Source organism: Lepidochelys kempii, chromosome 2 (assembly GCF_965140285.1).
Source record: "Lepidochelys kempii isolate rLepKem1 chromosome 2, rLepKem1.hap1, whole genome shotgun sequence".
Classification (NCBI taxonomy): domain Eukaryota; kingdom Metazoa; phylum Chordata; order Testudines; family Cheloniidae; genus Lepidochelys; species Lepidochelys kempii.
The window spans coordinates 159,971,795-159,992,398 of NC_136381.1; the positions used below are offsets into that span (position 1 = coordinate 159,971,795).

Consider the following 20,604-nt stretch of genomic DNA (forward strand, 5'->3'; position numbering starts at 1 on the left):
CCATGAAGCAGGTACAGGAGCAGAGCTCCTCAGCATCTAATTCTACCTCCCCCTAATACTAAAACCACCCTCCATAGCAACACAGGAGTCCCCCACAAGAGCAGTGCTCTAACATCATGCAAGGAGGATACAACCCTCTGCGAGTATGTCTAAATCGGAGAAAAAGATGTGTAGTTTTACAAGATGTTAGCTCAAAGCTCTAAAATCCCTAAAATGTGTTAACTGGTCAAGGTGAAGACCAGGTGTATCAACTAACATACAACTTGTCAAGTCTACATTAGAGTTCTAAAATATTTTATGTAATCATGTCAGTTAACATGTTTTAAAAATACATCTTTTACCTTAGTCTAGACAAGCCCTATGGGGTCTCCCAGCAGCTTATTCCTTCCTGTTCTGGGAAAACACAGCTGTTCTGTTTCCACTTTTTTTATTTGTGGCATGCATGTATGTGCGCAGCATGAATCTCCCCTAGCAAATATAAAAAGCATAGAAGTCAAGACCACTGTGAAGATCTCTCTCTGGAACTTTTAAATCTTTTAACTTTTAAATATTTTAAATCTTGTCCCCCAAGATATTTTATTTGCATTTTTACTGTATATATTAGATCTTGAAATATATGGTATCTTCACTGTTAAAAGTTAAAATGTGTATGCGCATATAATAAACTGTGAATACCATTATGAGGCAAGAAGTTAAAGAGAGACGTTTTATTTTGGGATCCTAAATGTTTGCTTTTAAAAACAGTACAAATCACTGTGAAACGCAGTAAGGCTCAGCCCTGCAGAGACATGGATGAAGGTTGTGAGAGAGAAGCGCTGAGCTACCAGTAGGATTGCTGAGCACAGTGCTTTGTTATTCATGATCCAATAAGGCAAAGTAAGCTGAAAGTGGCAGGCCCTGCTCTCCTCTACAAATGTCATGAGGCATTGAGCATCTGGCTGTAAGAGATAGTGTTTTCCTAAAACCTTTAGAACCCTGTGTCTGTTGCAGGGATCCTGTGGAAAAAAATTTTAGGTAATCTTGTAATTAAAGACTGTATCATAATGCATATGCACAAGGGGGCTGAATTAAGGTTGCATGAGCTACCTAAATATTGACATTTCCTAAAGTTTGAGTGCTTGCCTTTGTAGCCTCAATAACATTCTTTTAAAATATTTTATTTGTAGGTAATATTTTAAACATTGCTTGTTATAAAACCTGTATCACGTAACTCTTCCTCAATTTCACCTTACTGAGTTCACCTTCTTTTCCCAACTCACTCCTTCGCTGTATGTTTCTGAACCAGAATCTTGCCAATATTTTAAACAACAAAATTAACTCTAATCCAGCAGGAACCATTTTGCCTTGTCTCCCTCTCCTCTTCTTCCTCCCGCTAGTTCCACTCTCTCCTTCTTCATGCCAGCCTCCGACTCTGAGGCTACCCTTGTATTTCTGCCTCTAACATCTCAATCTATCTTGGGTTCCCCTTCTCCCTCACTCTCATTCAATCCCTCTTACCTATCTTTAATCATCTCTACTTGCTTCCTTCCTTACATTTGCAAAGATGCTTTCCCCCCTATTTTGACAAATCCTTCCCTCAGATCCATTTGATTTACTAACAACTAGTCTAACTATCCAATTTGAATATATAAGTGCTCATACAATAGAAAGCGGGTTGAGGGTTGCAAATGACTGTACACCAAAACTACATACACAAGTTTAGAAGTGGCTTGAAAAATTTGGTCCTGAAGATATAACCCCATTGTGCCTTTCTAATGTGCATTAGGGAGATCTCAGAAAAGTGGGTGATCTTATACATATGGCACTGTGGACTTCACCTATGGTCATGGAATCACAAAATTGTTTCCTTTGCAGGCTCTCTTAGACTGCAGGCAAGGGAATCACACCAATCACTCCCCCACAAAGTGACAATCAAAACAGTGCTCCCCACACAGAAAGAGTAAGGAGTCTTAAGTAAACTAACCCGATGAAGTGGAAGCTTCCAAATCCACATGGAAATTCTCTACTCTACTGTCGTCATCCCAAAGAAATCACTATGGGGAGAAAATGGAGAGAAAATAAATCATCTGCCCTAGTCTCTCTCATTTTACTGCTGCTGTTGTTCAGTATTTTGTCTCTGTCACAAAACCCAAAGGATTGTTATGATGGCTAATTAGTTAATGCCTGTAACATCTCTGAAGACGGAAAATGCTGTAACGCAGCGAGTATCTGCTTCTGGATTTACACAGTATTTTTATGGCTTTAGTGAAAATATGCATAAGAACACAAAAGAGAGAGAATAAATGGAAGATATATTTTCATGCACATAAATGGAAATAAACACTCAGAAAATATAAACTCACTAAACCCCCAAATCCATGTTATAATTTACAAGTGATATATTTAAAATGTCATCACGGTTTTCTTTATTTAGACTTTAGTTTTTGAAAAAGGCCTTCAATGTATTTCACACTGCTACAGAACTCAGCACTCGTATGCTGCAGAAATCAAGAGATGTTGCCAAAAAAATTAGGTCGAGTATGCGGCAGAATGCCAGGGGCATGATCATATATCATGTAATATATGGTTCAGTGGGATAATAATAACAATAATAATGCTTTGCATTTTTCACATTGGAACTACTTCACAAATCCAGGCCCTGATCCTGAATCCCTCTCTCAGACAAGTAGACCCACTGAAGTCAATGGGACTACTCATGTGAATAAGAGGTGCAGAATTCAGTCCAAACCAATGGTACTGTCCCATTTCACAGATACAGAATGCAGCGTACAAAAACTTTGCCCAATACCACAGAGCTCCCAGGTCTGTGATCAGCCCACATCTCTTTCATGGAGGAGTTTAGGAATTGTGCATCAGACTTAACTCTGAATGTCCTAGTTTTTGCTGTTTCCTTAAAATTTATTTGCATTTTCAAAAGGTAAGCAAATGAAATGGACTAATACACTGTACCAGGACAGAAAACCATTCATATCCCATATACAGCAATCTAAATGTAAGTTATACAGGTGTACCCTTCTTCTTTTATACTCACATTATAGCACGTATAAGATTAAATAATTTTTGTGCTAGGATTCTTTGTCACCACTAGGCAGTTGGGATTTTACGTGATACATAGTAATAAATACTCTTCAGGCCAAAATACATAGCTTCCATGGCCAGACACTGGCTTTTGCATTATGAAGGTAGATTTTTTCCCCCGTAAGATCTTCACAGGCCAACTCAGACCCTATTAGTTTTCCTCTTCTCTCCCTCTCTTCAGCCTCCTGTGGCCACTGAATGCTGGATGTAGCACTCTCTAGACTCCTGGAGCAGCCAGTGGGAACCGAGGATATTGCGATCTGATTGCTAAGGCAGGATGTAGATGTATTTTATGCTGATCTGAGCCCATATGAAAAGACTCCTGGCAAATGGTATGAATGATAAGGGAACCAGGCATTGACAGGTTATTTAATTTTATGGGAGTTTACATAATTCAACTTCTCTTATTTGCTTAAAATGTTTATATGACAAATGCAAACAAAAAGCATCATTGCTGGAGCTCCAGGTAACTAATTATAATAGCATATTCACCTGCATGTAAAGTCTCACTGAGATCGAAAGGATGTTGAATATTATCTGTATGAGGAATGTGACTGAAGAAAGTATTTACATAAAGTAAAATACTACCATTCGGAATTTTAGAAACAACAACTGTCAAAAGGGCTGAGTTTTCATCATAAATCAATTGCCTATTAAAAAGTTTCATTATAAAGTAATTAAACATTTTATTTAGAGGAACATAAAGAAAAAACACAGCCAAAATTAACAAAATAAGATATGTACTTTTTATTCTTCTTCTTTAGTGAAATTAGAAAGAGCAATTAAATGCGGTTTGGTATAAAAAAACAAAAACCAGAGTTTATCTTACACTTGCAGGCAATACGACATTTATCAAATATATATTTTTCCATTTGATCACAGTATTTAAATAATTTTTAGTACTTACATGCATGATCAAAGATTAATATCTCCACATACTCTGTGAGCAACTCAAGGCATAACTGCGGTATTATATATTTAATATATTTAAAATATATTTATTTAAAATCTCCTATGGAAAGAAAGTGTATTCACTATGAATTCAGGTTTCTTCACTGTAAATGTTTGTCTACTGTCAAAAAGGTTTAAATTGTTTGAAATCTCATACACTTTACAACCCAGTTTACCACTGGCTCTGTAGTTATTAATGTCTTTGGCTCTTTTGGCTTCATTCTAATATTTTGAAAATTTAATGCTAATGTTTCTTCTGCTTCCCTCCCGCCCTGCATACGCTCCCCCCATAAACTGTGCCAACTCAAACCTACATAAGTGAACAGGAGATATAAGCTGTATATAAATGTATTGAATATGTAAGTAATTTAAAAAGTGTCAGATAGGTGTATTAATAATAATATAATCAGTTATTTTTCCACTGACCACCTATATATGCTTCCCAATAGAGAAGCTGTTTGGTACTACTATGAACTTCTTTTTAAATCTCCAGATCTATTATAATCCAAAGAAGAACTAAACAGATCATTATGAACACTGTCTTTGAAACAGAGGACCCTCAATAATGTTGAACGTGAGACAACCACTTGGTGTTTTTAGCCCTACAGCATAATGCTGCTCAAACACCCTTCCTCTGATATGTTGTTTTCCCCAAGAGGCAGTCAGTCCCTTTCACTGATGTCTAGGTACATAAACTTGTCACTATTGCCATTCACTCAAGTTCACCCACAGCACTGGGAATCTAACTAGCCCAGTTCAGAGCTTGATATTTCAACAGGGCTACATACAATTCCCTGAAGCTAAGCACTCATTATCCTCTTTGTGTAAGCATATATGGCAGAAAAATGTCATTTATTACTAAAATATTATTCCTAATAGACAAAATTTTAAGAAGTAAACTGACAATTTTGTATAAAATAATCTGATGCATTTTAACATCTTTTTTTTTAAATTACAAGTGTGCGTTCAGAGTGAGACATACATATATTACCATTCTAAACTAGCAACAAAGTGTGATACTGTAGGGGAAAATGTGTTAAGCAATTTTCATATGTATCACACTACTATTTTGAAACATTTTATTCTAATTATAAACTGCATGGCTCCAACACAAAACTTTGCTAATTTCCAATGCAAAAAATGCAAGGGAGTACACAATTAATATAATTTTCTTTATAAAAAAGTTTAAATTTTATGACAAATTTTCCCCGTAAGGAAGAACCAAGTATTGTATTAAAGTCTACTGAAACTGACAAAAGTAGCTGTAGTTTAAGATACAAACAGAACATTCATGTTCTTCAGTAATGGAAATATGTTAAAGAATAGAACGTCTAAATACAACTTCAGATAGAACCTGTAGAAAAACAATGACGCACAAAAATTACAAGAAAATCATTTTAGTTAGATGACAACAGAGAACAACCCCACCTTATTTTTGTAACAACAAGTCCTACAAAGTTAGCCAGACTTCTAAATTCCATAACTATTCCTATTAGTTCACTTAACAGTAGTTTAGGATTTTAATGGGCATGTTTTACAAGTAACAAAAAACTTGATAGGTAAATAAATCCACGTTTTACCCAATCCTCAAACAATAAATTAAAAGAAAGCTTCACCATAAGGTACCACTTCACTGAACAATTTGTGAGAGCCTAAGCCTGTTATCATTGCAGTCAATGGGAAAATCTTCAATGGGAGCAGGATTGGGCCCTAAATTAACCCTACTTCTTAGGTTTTAAAAAGTGACAGCCAAATGGATGGACACTACATCCAAACTGAGTTGGTAAAAAAATGGTTTCCATATACAACTGAAGACATCACTCTTTTTCAAGTCTGTTATGATATGGAGACAGATTAACTCAGTCCTTCCTCTGCATTTTCATACATTAAATTATATATTTTTTCTTAAATGCCTTGCCCATAGTAATAATGAACTAACTACAGCAATATACAAAATAGATTTAACTAGTGAACACTTTCTATTTTACAAATGACTGAAGAATTTAAAAACATCTGAGATTAACCATACTAAAATTTCATGTCCAGTGACACACTAGTTTTCTTGTGATAGAACAAACATATTCAAATACACCTTGATTATGTATGTCGCTCTGCATAAAATCTGAATGAAGTGATTCATTAAAGACCTTGACAATTTTATCTTTTGGATAAATCCTAACTCTTGAGAAGACAAAATGCCTGATCCTTAAAGGTATCGAGCTCTTGCAAATTCCAGTAACTTCAAGGAGAGCTGTAGGTATTCTAGACTTCTCAGGATCAAGCCATTAGGCAGGGCTTTTATAGCAAAGGAGCAAGTGCCCTGGGCCATATGTGATTTTAACAACACAAAATCTACAAAACTAAAACTAGCATGATATTGAATAGAGATTCACCATAAATACTGTGTTTAAACAGTAATTGGAGTTTAGCAACAGAGCTGTTTACAAGCTTCCATGTATACTTCTAATATTGTGTGCTTTATTTTGTAACTGTTTATGCACTTCTCTGGTTTTCCTCTTTTTCTCACACCATTGAATACCTCCTATACAAAGCACTTCAGTATTTTACTTTTCCCCACGCTATCATGGACATTAAGAATGACACAATCAACCAAAGACATAGCCATACACTCTCTTCACTACAACTTGACATTTGTGGCCAAAAACCCCAAAGCAAACTTGTGTAAAATATTTTAATTAGGCTAACAAGAAAAAGAAATGATCAAAGATGTCTTCTTATTAGCATAACAAAAATACTTCCATGACTGATCATTTTTGCTGAACATCATCCATATATAGCATGTGGAAAGATAGGTTATTTTAAAATTACATGTACTAGACAGGTACGATACATGTATTCTACTGCCATCAAAACAAGAAGTATTGCACTCATTATAAAAATCCATACTATGAAGGCCTCTAACTACAGGTAGTAGCAATCTTTTTAGTTCACGTCTAAACTTTGAGATGCAAAAATGATTCAATATGTTTTTAAAATGTCCAAACAAAATGCATTTTAATGTAAAGTAGACCTATTTGATCTTCTATGCAAATTCATAGTTTTACACATCAGAAAATTTAATATAACAGTATTTGAACTATGAATATTTAAGCTGTTTATCATGATATGCCCAGTTTGTTTTGTTTTTTTTAAATGTTACCAGTTCTTTAAGGAAACAGCATGCTATTTTTGATACAAATACCACTGTGAAAAGTCTATGGAGAAGAGCTAGGGGGTTGTTATTTTGCTTTGTTTTGAATGGCACCTTACAAATAGCATCTCTGCAAGTTATGATTTAACACCTTATCAAAATGCAGCTAAAGTCTACACTACTCCAATTCAAACACCTAGGTAAAATAGCTGAAGGCACACAAAAACTGTAAAAATTCCTTGGGACAGATATGTTACTTGATAGCCACTAAAAAAAACCCCCCAAAAACAAAAACCAACAACCGGAACAAAAAAAAAAAAAGTTGTTTCCCAAGACATTTAAGATAGGCTATTTTACTGCAGAAATAAGTGTCTGTTTTCAATGCTCTTATAGGAACAGTCAACTGAACAGCTGAAGAAAACAGTCTAATACAACTTCGCAATTGGAAAGTAAACCTGGCTGCAATACTTCTAATAGCTGACAAAAGTAATAACGCTCTGTATCTGTTTTGTAACTGAAAACGAGCATGTGACACCCAACGATCCGTTTATTCTGGATTGCAGTCCTATTTTCACCATACATCCCTGCAGGATTAAAATTTTACAGTGCTAGAACAAAACACTAACAATGAGGTAGCACTAAAGTTTTTCCTCTCTTCACTACTCCACTGAGACGCCAGCCGAAGAGTGGGAGCCATCACTATTAAGGTGCCAGTTATGATTTAAGAGGAGGTGTCCTGGAGCACAAGGAGCGAACATTTCAAGAGCTGTGCAGCCTTCCTGCAGCCCTCATCAATTTCTCCATCAACAATCTCTGCTGTCCCCCTCTCCCTGTATACCGTGGCTGTTTGGAAGCTGTATCGCTCATCCCATAAACACAAGTACAAATGCACCCTCCCAGCACACACATACGCTCGCTCTCCCTCACCTCACATGCAAGTCTTTGTAAGTCCCCTGAGAATTGCTCAAAACCAGAAACCAAGCAAAAAGAAAGAAACAAACAGAAGGGGGGGGCGAGAGGGGAAGCTTTGTGCTGCTGCTGTTGCAGTTGCTCCCAAGCATGCAGGGCAAAGGAAGAGTAGCTCCCCACTTTCATCAGCCGGCTACATCCCTGGGATAAAGGAGCAAGGCGGAATGATGCTGAGGCTGCAGAAGGGAAAATAAAGGCGTTGCAAACATGCTGGGATCCCCCTGAAATCCACCCGCCCTTCTCCCTAAAGCTGCCCGAGTGGGGGGTGGAGGAAATAACACACAAGGGGGAAAAGTGATGAAAAGACACAACTCACCTTAACAAGGGGTGTTGGATGGGGTCAGAGGAGGAAGGGTTTTGGTTGGTTGGTTTGTTTTAAACAGAGGTTGTGATGTTATTAAAACACACAGGCACAGAGTTTGGAAGCAGGGAGAAGAGTAGAGAGAAAAAAACGAAGGGGGGATAAATTATCGAGAGGGTGCGAGTCAGTCTGGCAGGAAAAGGGAGAACCCCCAAGGGGGAGGAGGGGTGGGAAGAGAAAAAAACAATCAGATGCCAAATCGAGCTCGAGCGTCGGTGCTGGGGGGAAGGCTCCCGGCGAGGTGGGCGCTTGCTTGTTGCTTTCCCAGCGCCTCTCGCTGGGTGGCTGCTGCTGGGTGTATTTCCCGGGCGGGCGGGCGGCTTTGCGGGGCGGCGTTAAGGCGGCTCGCGGTGGCTTATATCCCTGCTGCTGCTGCTGCCGCTGCCGCTGCGCTCCCCGGGCTCCCGCAGCTCGCTGTGGCTTTGCAGCCCAGCCGCTGCTCCTCCTGCCGCCGCTCTCGCCGGCCCCCTTCCCGCGCCCGCGCGCCCGCGCTCAGGCGCGCTCGCTGGCTCCTTCCCCAGGCTCCGCCGCCGCCGCTGCTGCTGAGCTGGCCGAGCTTCGCTGGCAGCCCTGGCCCCTCGCCCAGGCGGGCCGCGATGCACCAGCGGGAGGGGGCGTTGCCCTGCCCCGCCGGGGTGGGGCCGCGGGGCCGGGCCCTGGCTGGCGGGCAGAGGGGGCTGGGGCTGGGCGGTAAGGGAAGGGATCTAAGGGGCGTGGGGAGAGAAGGGGTGATGGAATGAGGAGGGGGACGTGAGGGGGTCCCAGTCTCTGCTTCCTGTAGTTGGTTTCGGGCTCAGGCAGCCGGCCCGCCCGCTCTTGCACAGGAGAAGGGCTAGCCCCCCCTGCTTTGGGGGCTGACCTACCAGGGTGATGACACAGCCTCCCAAAGGCCAGGGCTTTGCTTTGAGCGCTGGAGGCTGACCCCAGGAAAGCCTAGCCAGAGAGTGGTGCCAGGTTTCAGATGTGTGGGGGTTATTGGCGTGTCCACGTCTCAGGCTTGGAAGCACTGAGAGGGTGTCACTTCACTTGTTTCCATAGAGCCACTGCTGAATTGCTGGGGGTGAGAGGACAACCTGGCCTATGAAATGGAAAGGTCGTAGGGTCACCGAATTTTAGGCCAGAAGGGACCAATAGATTATCTAGTCTGAGCTCCTGTATATCACAGGTCACCAACACCACCAGCAGCTGCACACTCAACCCAACAACCAACATTAGACTAAATAGCCCACAGGAGACTAAATTACTATGTGCCACAAGCAGAGAACAGGAGGCACCACGGTGCAGCAGTGCATGAGGCCCACTACAATGGTAGGGAAATGATTGTGATATACCTGGAGAATCCTGGCAAGTGACCTGTGCCCACACACTGCAGAGGAAGGCAAAGAACCCCCAAGGTCACTGTCAATCTCAACTGAGGGAAAATTCCTTCCCAACTGCACATATGACAATCAGTGAGACCCTGAGCATGTTAGCAAGAATAAGCCCGCCAAGCATGTGCAAGAGAAAATGCCTGGTGCCACCTCAGAACCCTGGTCCTCCCAGTCCAATGTCCCATCTCCAGCTGTGATGATCCCTGACACTTCAGAAGAAATGTATATGCCTGAGTGCCAGTTTTAGCATTTATGGGATCTGAATGTCCCTTTAAGGCATCTTGATTTGAAATCTGAGCTCTCCTTGTACTCACTGTCACCACAGAACACTCTTTGCTATGTGGAATCAATACACAGCATCCCTGGGGTAAACAGATTTACAAGTGGAACTCTGGAAAAGCTAAGGAGGCCAGGGCATCACACCAACGGCTTGACAAGTGACTTTTTATTAGGAATATGCTGTATGTCAGTAGCACCCAAACTTTGCGTAATGTCACTGATTGCATTGACAACATGCCAGGAGACGAAAGGCTGCACTTATTTGCATTAATAGTAGGAAACTGCATTCAACTTTATCTTTAATACAGAAGCATGGCCCAAGAGTAGGTCCCAGCAACTGAGGTGCCTTCTTGATCCACATAGAAGCTATTTGAAACAATTAATTTATAAGAAATGCCATCATGGTGGGCCACTGACAAAATAAAGCCAAGATTGAAATGTTCTGAATACAAGCTTTTAAAAAACCTACCATCTCCATACATATTTCTGGAATAAAAAAAAAAATCCAGTGAAGAGATGTTTTCAAATAGATAAACATTCCTCACCTGAAATCATTTTCACTGTCTAAACTGAGAGAAATGCAAAAGGTAATCAAAGAACATAAGTAGAGACAACAAAACTGGCTTTTAAAACGTCTTTTATTTATAACAATCCAAAGTGTTATCATTAGTAAGTCAGTTCTTTGTTTATAATTTAGGATTTGTATGTTGAAAGTGTCCCTTAAAAGATGAGAGCAACTGCAGGCCAATGTAGGTAGAATCCATGGGTTGTATTTGGTCCACTTCAGCACTGAAACTATCAGAAGTGGAATCTGTGAATAGTGTAAGGCTATGCTTCCATAAGTAAAATGATCTAAGGAAGAAAATTTCAATAGTATTTCAATAATTCAGTAAATGCAATAAGCTTATCAAACATTCATCAAATAACATAAAACAAAGACATATGCAGAACCAAAAAGCAATTTCATTATCTTGTATCTGAAGCCATCTCCTCCTCTGAGGAAGGTGCTCCTTCCTAATACCTCCAGAAGCAATGGATTTGGAGAAAGAAATAGATCCCCAAATCTCTCACATAAGAGTAAGAATAAAGTAAGAGAGGAGAGGCTACCTCTCTAGCCTTGGTCCCAATCTCTCACAAGAGACGGGGAAGAAGATCACCTCCTATTTTGATGTTTTTAAATAATATCCTCTTACACAGTATGGCTGAATTCTTAAAAAAAAAACAAAAAACGTACACACTAGCCTGTTTGCAGGATTGGGACCTATGTCGGTATTTATGAAACCAAACATAAAAATTCATGCATAACCACAAAAATGAAAGCCAATATATCAGAAATAAATTCTGCTGCCTGATGTCTGCAATAAATAAATGGACAAAAAGTTTTAAAAATTAAACAAAATCTCCACTTTAGTTAAAATTAAATCTCAAGGACATTTATATCAGTTAGGATGTGTAATTTATCCATTTGAAATTTACCTAGTGCTTTTATTTGAATGTTTTTCTATTCATATTACACTGATGTTGAAATGCCAATTTACTGTAAAATAGGTCCACCAACTATACCCAAGACAAGGTTCTCACCAATACCAATTCCCTGAGCCACTCAGTTCCCAGTAACATTAGGCCAATTTTTACTGTCAATTACAGCTGTGCAATCTCATTGACTTCAATAAAGATGTATAGATCTATTATTTTTAATTCAGCTACTCTGGAAAAGCTTTGATGGATAGTTGGGTGATAAAAAGCACATGAACTGCTAGTATTCATTCATACCTATATACAAAATACATAAATGCCAGCATAGCTTTTAAAAATGCACATTTTTGTGTCACAAAGTGCATATTTGTCTTCTGATTTACAGGGATAACTTGGCATTCAAATAGTTTGCATGCTGGGATACAGACAGTTTTCAGGTCTGCACATACATTTAAATGTGGGGGGGGAGGGAAATTCATGACATGGGTTAAGATTAGGGGGTTTTTTAATCAGAAAAGAGCCCTTGTAGAAATCCCATAACATTTACACAAGACGATATACATATATTACAGATAATTGTGCAAATTGCTCAGAATCCAAGGGTAGTCAGAAAACGTTATCCACATGAGCAAGAAAGAACAACAGAACTGGCATAGACAGAATCAACCTCCAAACAATATATTCTGTTGTTTTGAATGTACCTACAGGGAAAACAGTTAATGCTGGAAAACGTTTCCTTGGATTGTCATTTAAGACTATCCAGAAGAAAATACTTGTACAGCCTTTAGGATACATGAGACCACACCTGCTGACAGCAAAGCTGTCTACTTAGGCAACAGCTATGTCGATTGCGGAAAGGCAAAATAAAAATAACTGCAGAAGAACTCATATAAATAAGGCAAGTTATCTATGCCTCCCATGCACCAGAACATCCTATCTTCTCTGCAGGCCTCTTCCTCCTGCTGGTGCTGAACAGTCTGTGGGAATTACTTTAGAACTGTTCCAGGACTGGAGTAACTTCCATGTGTGTTCCCCCTGAAGCCTTGACAGATGTTCCCTTATCTGGGTGTCTTCTTTTATAAGAAAGAAAGAAAGAAAGAAAGAAAGAAAGAAAGAAAGAAAGAAGAGTACTTGTGGCACCTTAGAGACTAAGAAATTTATTTGAGCATAAGCTTTCGTGAGCTACAGCTCACTTCATCAGATGCAGAAATAAAGAAAGAAAGAAAGCCCGGAGTTTTGAGAACAGGAAGCTGTAGTGCACTCTTCCATCTCCATTGTTAAAGAAGGGCTCCTGTCTCTAGTGCAGAGGCTTATTGGAACTCCTAAACCCCAGTTGTCCAAATGGTATGTGTGAGTGGGGTCAGTCACTAAAGAGAAGCTTTTAGATTGAAAAGGGGCTCCCTTCTCTCCAATGTGGGGTTCAGAGGTGCAAACTTCAGCCTAGGAGACTCCTTTTATTTTCCTGAGGCCTGGTCTACACTAGAAAATTAAGTCAGAAAAAATCCACACCCCTGAGCAGCAAAGTTAAGCCGATCTAAACCCAAGTGTAGGCAGTTTAGGTTCATGGAACAATTCTTCGTCGATCTAGCTACCGCCTCATGGGGAGGTGGATTAAGTATGCCGATGGGAGAATCCTTTTTGTCAATGTAGGTAGTGTCTACACTGAAGTGCTACAGCAGTGCTGCAGCAGAACAGCTAAGCCACTGTAGTGTTTTAAGTGTAGATACACTCTGAGTCAATGAAAGAAAAACTTGCTCCTCTCCTCCAACCCAAAGTGAGGATGTCAGTTGAATCACTTGTTTCTCAGCTTCCCCTCAATGTCATTCCTATGAGAACACATTGCAATCAGGGTGACATGAATCTGAGACTCCTACCAGATAAGAAATTGCTGGATAAGATGAAATCAAAAGATGCATTCTGTATTATATAGTGTCCATTGAATGGACATGATATTGAGGTCTGATGGTGTCTGAAAGAACATGCAGACAATCTCTCTGTCTCTGTGGAAGTAGGTGGTAATGCTGTTTTGTTGTTGACATAGGTTAGCATGTTAATGTCCTTGCCCATAGGTAAATCTCTCTAATGGGAATATTATCTCAGACTAATTGAAATATATTAAATGAGCCCTCATATATGATAGATGCGCACAAATACACTAACCTCGTCGTTCGGGTATTTGTACAGTCCATCTGGTACTGTGAAAACCTCTGGGTCATGCCCAGGGATAATGAAAGTTGACACACAATTATACTGATTATGGACATTCATGAGTAACTAAACTCTACACGTCAGGGCACCAGCCCTCGTCATGCAGCATTGACACAAATATGATGAAGGCTCTCCAATATCGGGATGATGCCAAAATAATAAATAACATGTCAGTACATTCAGGAGGCTGGTGAAGTCTCTTGCAGTCACAAACATCTATTTCTTCACTCCAAGCCATTTAAGAAATGACCCTATAATTGCAAACTGCACTTGAGAATTCTTCAGCACAGAATATTTTTACCTTTTAAAAATACTGTAACACTATTTTCTTGTGTGTGTGTGTGTGTGTGCGCGCACAGGTGTGTGTGTTCTTGGTTTTTTTCCCCTCGTATTATAAAATGTGAGTCTTTAAATGGCAGTGCTTTGCTGGCTTTGTGAAATAAGCTTTGTTAGAATTCCAAAATAGTATTTGGGAAACATGCAATAGAAACATACTGTTTTTGTAATTAAGAAAATCTCAAACAAAAGTAAAGTGAAATCATGCATTTAACAGTAATATTAAGATTTTTGTTATTTGCTCTGTACATTTGTTAACAGAGACTTCTTTCAAAATGTTTAAGTTATATTAGCCTACATGTCTTTAAAATGTTAAACAATCAATAACAAATGAAGCTGGATGAAATGTGGTTGCTATTTTATTTCAGGTTGATGCAACTGATAAGAATTTTAAATATCTCGCTAAATATATCCAATGCTCTTTTTTCAGTAAAATTATAAACATTGTGATGGACTTGGAAGCAATATTGGTCTGGGCACTAACTACAGAAAAATTTGAATTAATATAGCAGTAAGCACACTAGGGTGCACAATGGCAGGCAAACCCTTTGCTCAGTGCCCAGGTGGAGCAATCAGTCTGGGTAGTGGGCAGAAGCATGAGGGAGCTGGGAGGGGAATCCTTCTTCCACAGGCCAGGAAGTGGCTACAGACTCACTCTGCAGGAGCTACTCTAAGCCAAGGAAGTTCCTCATGAAAATGTGGAGTTTAACCATCAGCAAAAACATGTTGCATGGGCACTGGAGTTTAGTTAAGGAGTGTCCCCTCACTAGGCATTGCCTTGCTTTTAAGGGATTATGTTGGAGGGACATCGCACTTAACTAACCTTAAGCCCTTTTAAGCAAAGTTTTTGTTCCTAGATTTTTAATATATTAAGGAAGGAGGTGTAATTGTTTCAGTCATATAATCATAGAATCATTGAACTATAAGGGACCTCTAGAGGTCATCTAGTCCAGTCTCCTGCACTTAAGGCAGGACTAAGTACTATTTAGACCATCCCTCACAGGTGTTTCTCCAACCTGCTCTTAAAAATCCCAAATGATGGCGATTCCACCACCTCCCTAGGCAATTTATTCCAGTGCTTAACCACTCTGACAGGAATTTTTTCCTAATGTCCAACCTAAACTTCCCTTGCTGCAATTTAAGCCCATTGCTTCTTGTCCTATCCTCAGAGGTTAAGAAGAATGATTTTTTTCCCCTCCTCCTTGTAACAACCTTTTATATACTTGAAAACTTATCATGTCCCCCCTCAGTCTTCTCTTCTCCAGACTAAACAAACCCATTTTTTCAATCTTCCCTCATAGGTCATGTTTTCTAGACCTTTAATCATTTTTGCAAAAAGAAAAGGAGTACTTGTGGCACCTTAGAGACTAACCAATTTATTTGAGCATGAGCTTTCGTGAGCTACAGCTCACTTCATCGGATGCATACCGTGGAAACTGCAGAAGACATTATATACACACAGAGACCATGAAACAATACCTCCTCCCACCCCACTCTCCTGCTGGTAATAGCTTATCTAAAGTGATCATCAAGTTGGGCCATTTCCAGCACAAATCCAGGTTTTCTCACCCTCCGCCCCCCCACCACAAACTCACTCTCCTGCTGGTAATAGCCCATCCAAAGTGACCACTCTCTTCGTGGGGGGGTGAGAAAACCTGGATTTGTGCTGGAAATGGCCCACCTTGATTATCATGCACATTGTAGGGAGAGTGGTCACTTTGGATAAGCTATTACCAGCAGGAGAGTGAGTTTGTGTGTGTGGTTTTTGGAGGGGGGTGAGGGAGTGAGAGAACCTGGATTTGTGCAGGAAATGGCCCACCTTGATTATCATACACACTGTGAAGAGAGTGGTCACTTTGGATGGGCTATTACCAGCAGGAGAGTGAGTTTGTGTGTGGGGGGGGGGAAGGGGCGGAGGGTGAGAAAACCTGGATTTTTGCTGGAAATGGCCCAATTTGATGATCACTTTAGATAAGCTATTACCAGCAGGACAGTGGGGTGGGAGGAGGTATTGTTTCATGGTCTCTGTGTGTATATAATGTCTTCTGCAGTTTCCACGGTATGCATCCGATGAAGTGAGCTGTAGCTCACGAAAGCTCATGCTCAAATAAATTGGTTAGTCTCTAAGGTGCCACAAGTACTCCTTTTCTTTTTGCGAAGACAGACTAACACGGCTGTTACTCTGAAATTAATCATTTTTGTTGCTCGTCTCTGGACTTTCTCCAATTTGTCCAAATCTTTCCTGAAATGTAATGCCCAGAACTGTACACAATATTCCAGTTGAGGCCTAATCAGCGCAGAGTAGAATGGAAGAATTACTTCTTGTGTCTTGCTTACAATACGCCTGCTAATACATCCCAGAATGATGTTTGCTTTTTTTCCAACAGCATTACACTGTTGACTCATATTTAGTTTGTGATCCACTATGACCCCCAGATCCCTTTCTGCAGTACTCCTTCCTAGGCAGTCATTCCCATCAGATGAGGGTGCTCAAGTAGTGTTTTGCATCATACCTCTTAACGTACACAGTAGCACCCCAGGTGGATCATGCCCCATCGACAAGAACTGAAGGACCTTCAGCTGCTAGGCTTATAGGTTCTCTCACTTAACTACTTAGATGAATGGCTCAAACAGAAAGGATAATTTACCAGGGCTGGGAGTAAAGGTCACAAGTGCCTTATGGGTTAACAGTAGCAATAACAATAGGGTAGTGTCTAGTTTGTCCAAAAGAGGGTTAAGGATCCTCATGCATGGAACCTGCCTTCTGAGCATGGTCAAGTTCCATAGTATATCTTGTTGAGGGCTCCTCTGCATTGTCCATTTGAGCCAAAACAGTGGATATCACATGGCTCATGCTAACAGGCTCCTCCAACTGTGTTTGGTGAGATGCACAGTTCCCTTGTGTGCTGGTTCTCAAAACCCAACTGCCTCAAATGCTATATTCTTCCCAGGTCCCCATTAGCCTGTCTCTGCTGCCTCTGAAAAGGGTTATTTCCTTGCGTCCATGTATAATCCACCAGAGGGCTGCCCATTGACCCGCAAAGTGCTTCTCTCATCCCAAAGCATGCATCTCAGGATCACAACCTGCCTCATGTAGCTGGAAACAATGTGTGTTCTGAGTGTGCTGTTCATTAGCCATTTCACATTGCTCACTGGCAGAGGAGAACTTAACTTTTACCAAGATAGATGTTATGGCAGAGAAAGCGATCCCTGTTAAATCGCCTATAGAACGGTGCACTGAATCAACTAGACCATGAGTTCAAACCTCATCTCTTGCATTTACTACTGAATCTTTGTAAAAAATTAGTCCCTCCAGCCCTTACATTTTTGTTGGTTTCTTGCTGTATATTAAAATCTTTCTAATTTGTTAACATATATTGACATAGAGGTGCCCAGAAGTCAGTGGTATATTCTTCATATTGTCACACCAGGACCCTATAGTTTGCTTGTCCATGTTATCTTATTGGTTTTTTTAGCAGTGAGAATGCACTGCAAGCTCATATTTAATTTGCTGCTCACCATATCCTGAGTGGTAGGTCTCTTTTGGCATTACTACTTTCCAGGTTTTCCCTGTACACTGAATATCTGGTTTTTGTATTTCTTCCCCCGATGTATTAGCTTGCATGTTATAAGACTCTGCCTTGTAACACTCTACTATAAAACAAATATTTAAGGTGATATTAGAGATAGTTTGAGCCACAAAGTTAGGCCTGTGCTCCAGATTTCAAGTTTTCTCAGGTTTGAGAGTGTAAAGATATGACATTTTTGTTTGGACACTTTTCTAGTTGAGATCTTTCCTTTTTTCTTTTTGTTAGAATAATTTAGTAAATATGTTTTTTGGTCCAGATGACTAACTAAGATTTTTCAGTGAATTGCAAACCATGATATGCAGTAACAATACAAACCTTCCCACTGTGTCCTTCCAAGGATTTTCACATAGACCAGGAGCGAGTGGCCTATCCAGGGGTCATATCTCCTCAATTTTGAACATTTCTTGCATTGGAACGGCTATGTCACAAACTTTGCAATAGTTAGGTAAAGTGACTTATTTCTTGCTATAGAATGTGCCTCCTTCAGAAGACAATCAACAAGTTCTCCTAATGACATTTCACTTAGCTTTTTGTAAGATTTTAATTTTAAAAATTACCTATCATGATTCTTAGTTTGGCACTTCTGACTACACAAAATGCGGATCTCTTTAAGAACCTTCCAACACATCAGATTAACATTAACACTTCCCCCTTACGATTAGTTTATTTATTAAACTTTGGTAGGCCACATGTTCAGAATTATTGATAATTCTTATCCAACCAAGATGATTACCGGCAAGTTCAACCACTTTAAAAGGAGAGTAGAATGGATTTCTCATTTGGCTGTCAATCAGTATTCTTCATTTCTCAGAAAAAAGTCTAAGCCCTCTTTTCATTTGTCAGGTCTGTCTTCCCCATCATATGCAGTAAGGTTGAGATTACAACTCATCTCAAGTACTTATAGCAGATACATTTTGGACAATAAGAATAAGGTTGGTTGACTTCGAAAGACATGCACAGTAGCTCATAACAAGAGCTATAGGATATTATTGGCAGGACCATGCCAGTAAGATAGAATGACAATACATGGGACATTTTCTCTCTCTGTGTCACACACATACACACATTATTACTATTACATATATGTAGTGTGTGTGAAAGAGAGAATACATGATGGTGTGGTATTGTAGAAAAAATATCAGCAGGAGTTTCTTGGGGAAGGGGATATATTGATCCTTTTTTCTTCTAAACTCTTATGGTTTTAAATTCCTATCATTCAAGGGAGACTAGGAGGGAAGAAAGTCCAGTTGTGGGACTGGGACTTCTAGGATAAAAACTGGGTCTTTGAGGGAGAAGAGAGATTCTGGAACTAGGGGGATAGAGGAAGAGAGGAGAAAAGGACACTGCCTGAGATTTGAGGTGAAAAAGTAGGAAGGACAAGAAAGTGTCTGTTGGGGGGAGGCACTTAGATTTGAGCACAAGAGAAAAACAGTGACCCTGACCAGGTGTCCAAGGACAACTTAGTCTGGAGCTGGGAGAAAGAGAAAAGAAAAGGATGAATACAGGAAGAAGAATATGACAACAGGGAAGAAAGCTGAAGAGAGGGGGAATGAGAATTGGAAAGAGAAAAAAGGATAGAAAATAGTAGAAAAGGAACAAAAGAGGAAAAAGAAGAGCCTAACTGAAACATAACACAGCTATAGAATAAAAATAACTGTATGGGAAAAAGTAACTAGAGCACAATATGTGTGTATTTATTGTATCGACTTAATATTTTTATTCCTTTTTGATTTTGTTAATGGATGGTGGGTAGGGGAGAAAGTGTTTTACCTATCCATGATGTTTCTTCTTTCTATTCTCTATCTGCAGCTCTCTGTTCACTTTGTTTATTGTTGCTTCTTTTTATCTCCCTGTCCCCGTCCCTGTGTTTTTGGAAGGGAATAAGATGTCACCCTTCCATGTATGCCTCTGGATCTGTTGTATCCAAAAGTGGATTAATGGTGATTTAAAGAATCCTTAAAGCCAATTTTGCATGCCCTGCTAACTTCTTCCATTCCTCCTTCCCATCCCTAAGCTTCCCCAAGCACTCCTTGGTCTCAGTTCAGGATATGGCAAAACAATATAGTTAAACAGTATTTTTCTCTTTACTTACTTACTGTAAGATACGTACTTTGCACATTTACATTTTAATCATGTAGTGAAAGCGTTAACTGACATATAGTGGGCAGGATTCTGATCTCTGTTGTAGTGGTATAAGCCTGAAGTAACACCACTAATTCCTGTGTATTTGAGGTCAGTATCTGGGTCATTATTACCAATGATTTCCAAACCAATGTGATTTCCTTCCAGTTAATATGTGACTTCTTATTTCATGCATCCCCAACTCTTCCATCATCAGTTCCTTCATATGTGGGTTTTCAAATTAACTCAGATTTTTTCTGTCCTTTTCTTCGTGCTTTCTAATCACAAATTTGGGCACAATTTTCATTGACCTTGACAACCTTGGGCTAATAAACAATTTCACAGTTAAAACCAAATGTAACATAATTTTTATCCTTCTATAAAATAGCTCAGAAATACATACTAAGATAAATCTAGAGCTTTATTACCTATTTGTGCTTCTTTGTACCTTTTTATTACGTTATGTCCTAAATGTGATTAATAAACAAATATTATCAAAAATTCAAAGATTGCCAACTTCTTTACAACAGAACAAATTATTCCCGGTACTGATCGCTGGCTCATTTTGCATTGGATTTCACATCCTGCTTTCAAAATGACTGAACCACAGTGTCAAGCAAAATATTATTTAGAGGAGTAAGTGAAGTGGAAGTGTGAAACACAGAACAAAAATATCCGAGCAGAACGTACATATTATTTAGTGTTGCATACTTA

General features: G+C 39.6%; 1 protein-coding gene across 10 annotated transcripts in view; it reads right to left on the bottom strand.

Annotated features, from left to right (window-relative positions):
• The window catches only part of LOC140907213 (poly(rC)-binding protein 3), a 712,448-nt gene extending 703,421 nt beyond the window's left edge, over positions 1 to 9,027 (bottom strand). For 4 of the 10 annotated variants that reach the window (XM_073332625.2, XM_073332629.2, XM_073332614.2 and 1 more), the window contains exon 1: positions 8,466 to 9,027. The gene's annotated coding sequence lies outside the window, so the exon portion shown is untranslated. Of the gene's footprint in view, positions 1 to 1,963; positions 2,034 to 8,465 lie in introns of all 10 variants that reach the window. The other 6 variants (XM_073332635.2, XM_078851659.1, XM_073332632.2 and 3 more) reach the window with 3 other exon arrangements.
• Between the last annotated feature and the right edge of the window lie 11,577 nt (positions 9,028 to 20,604).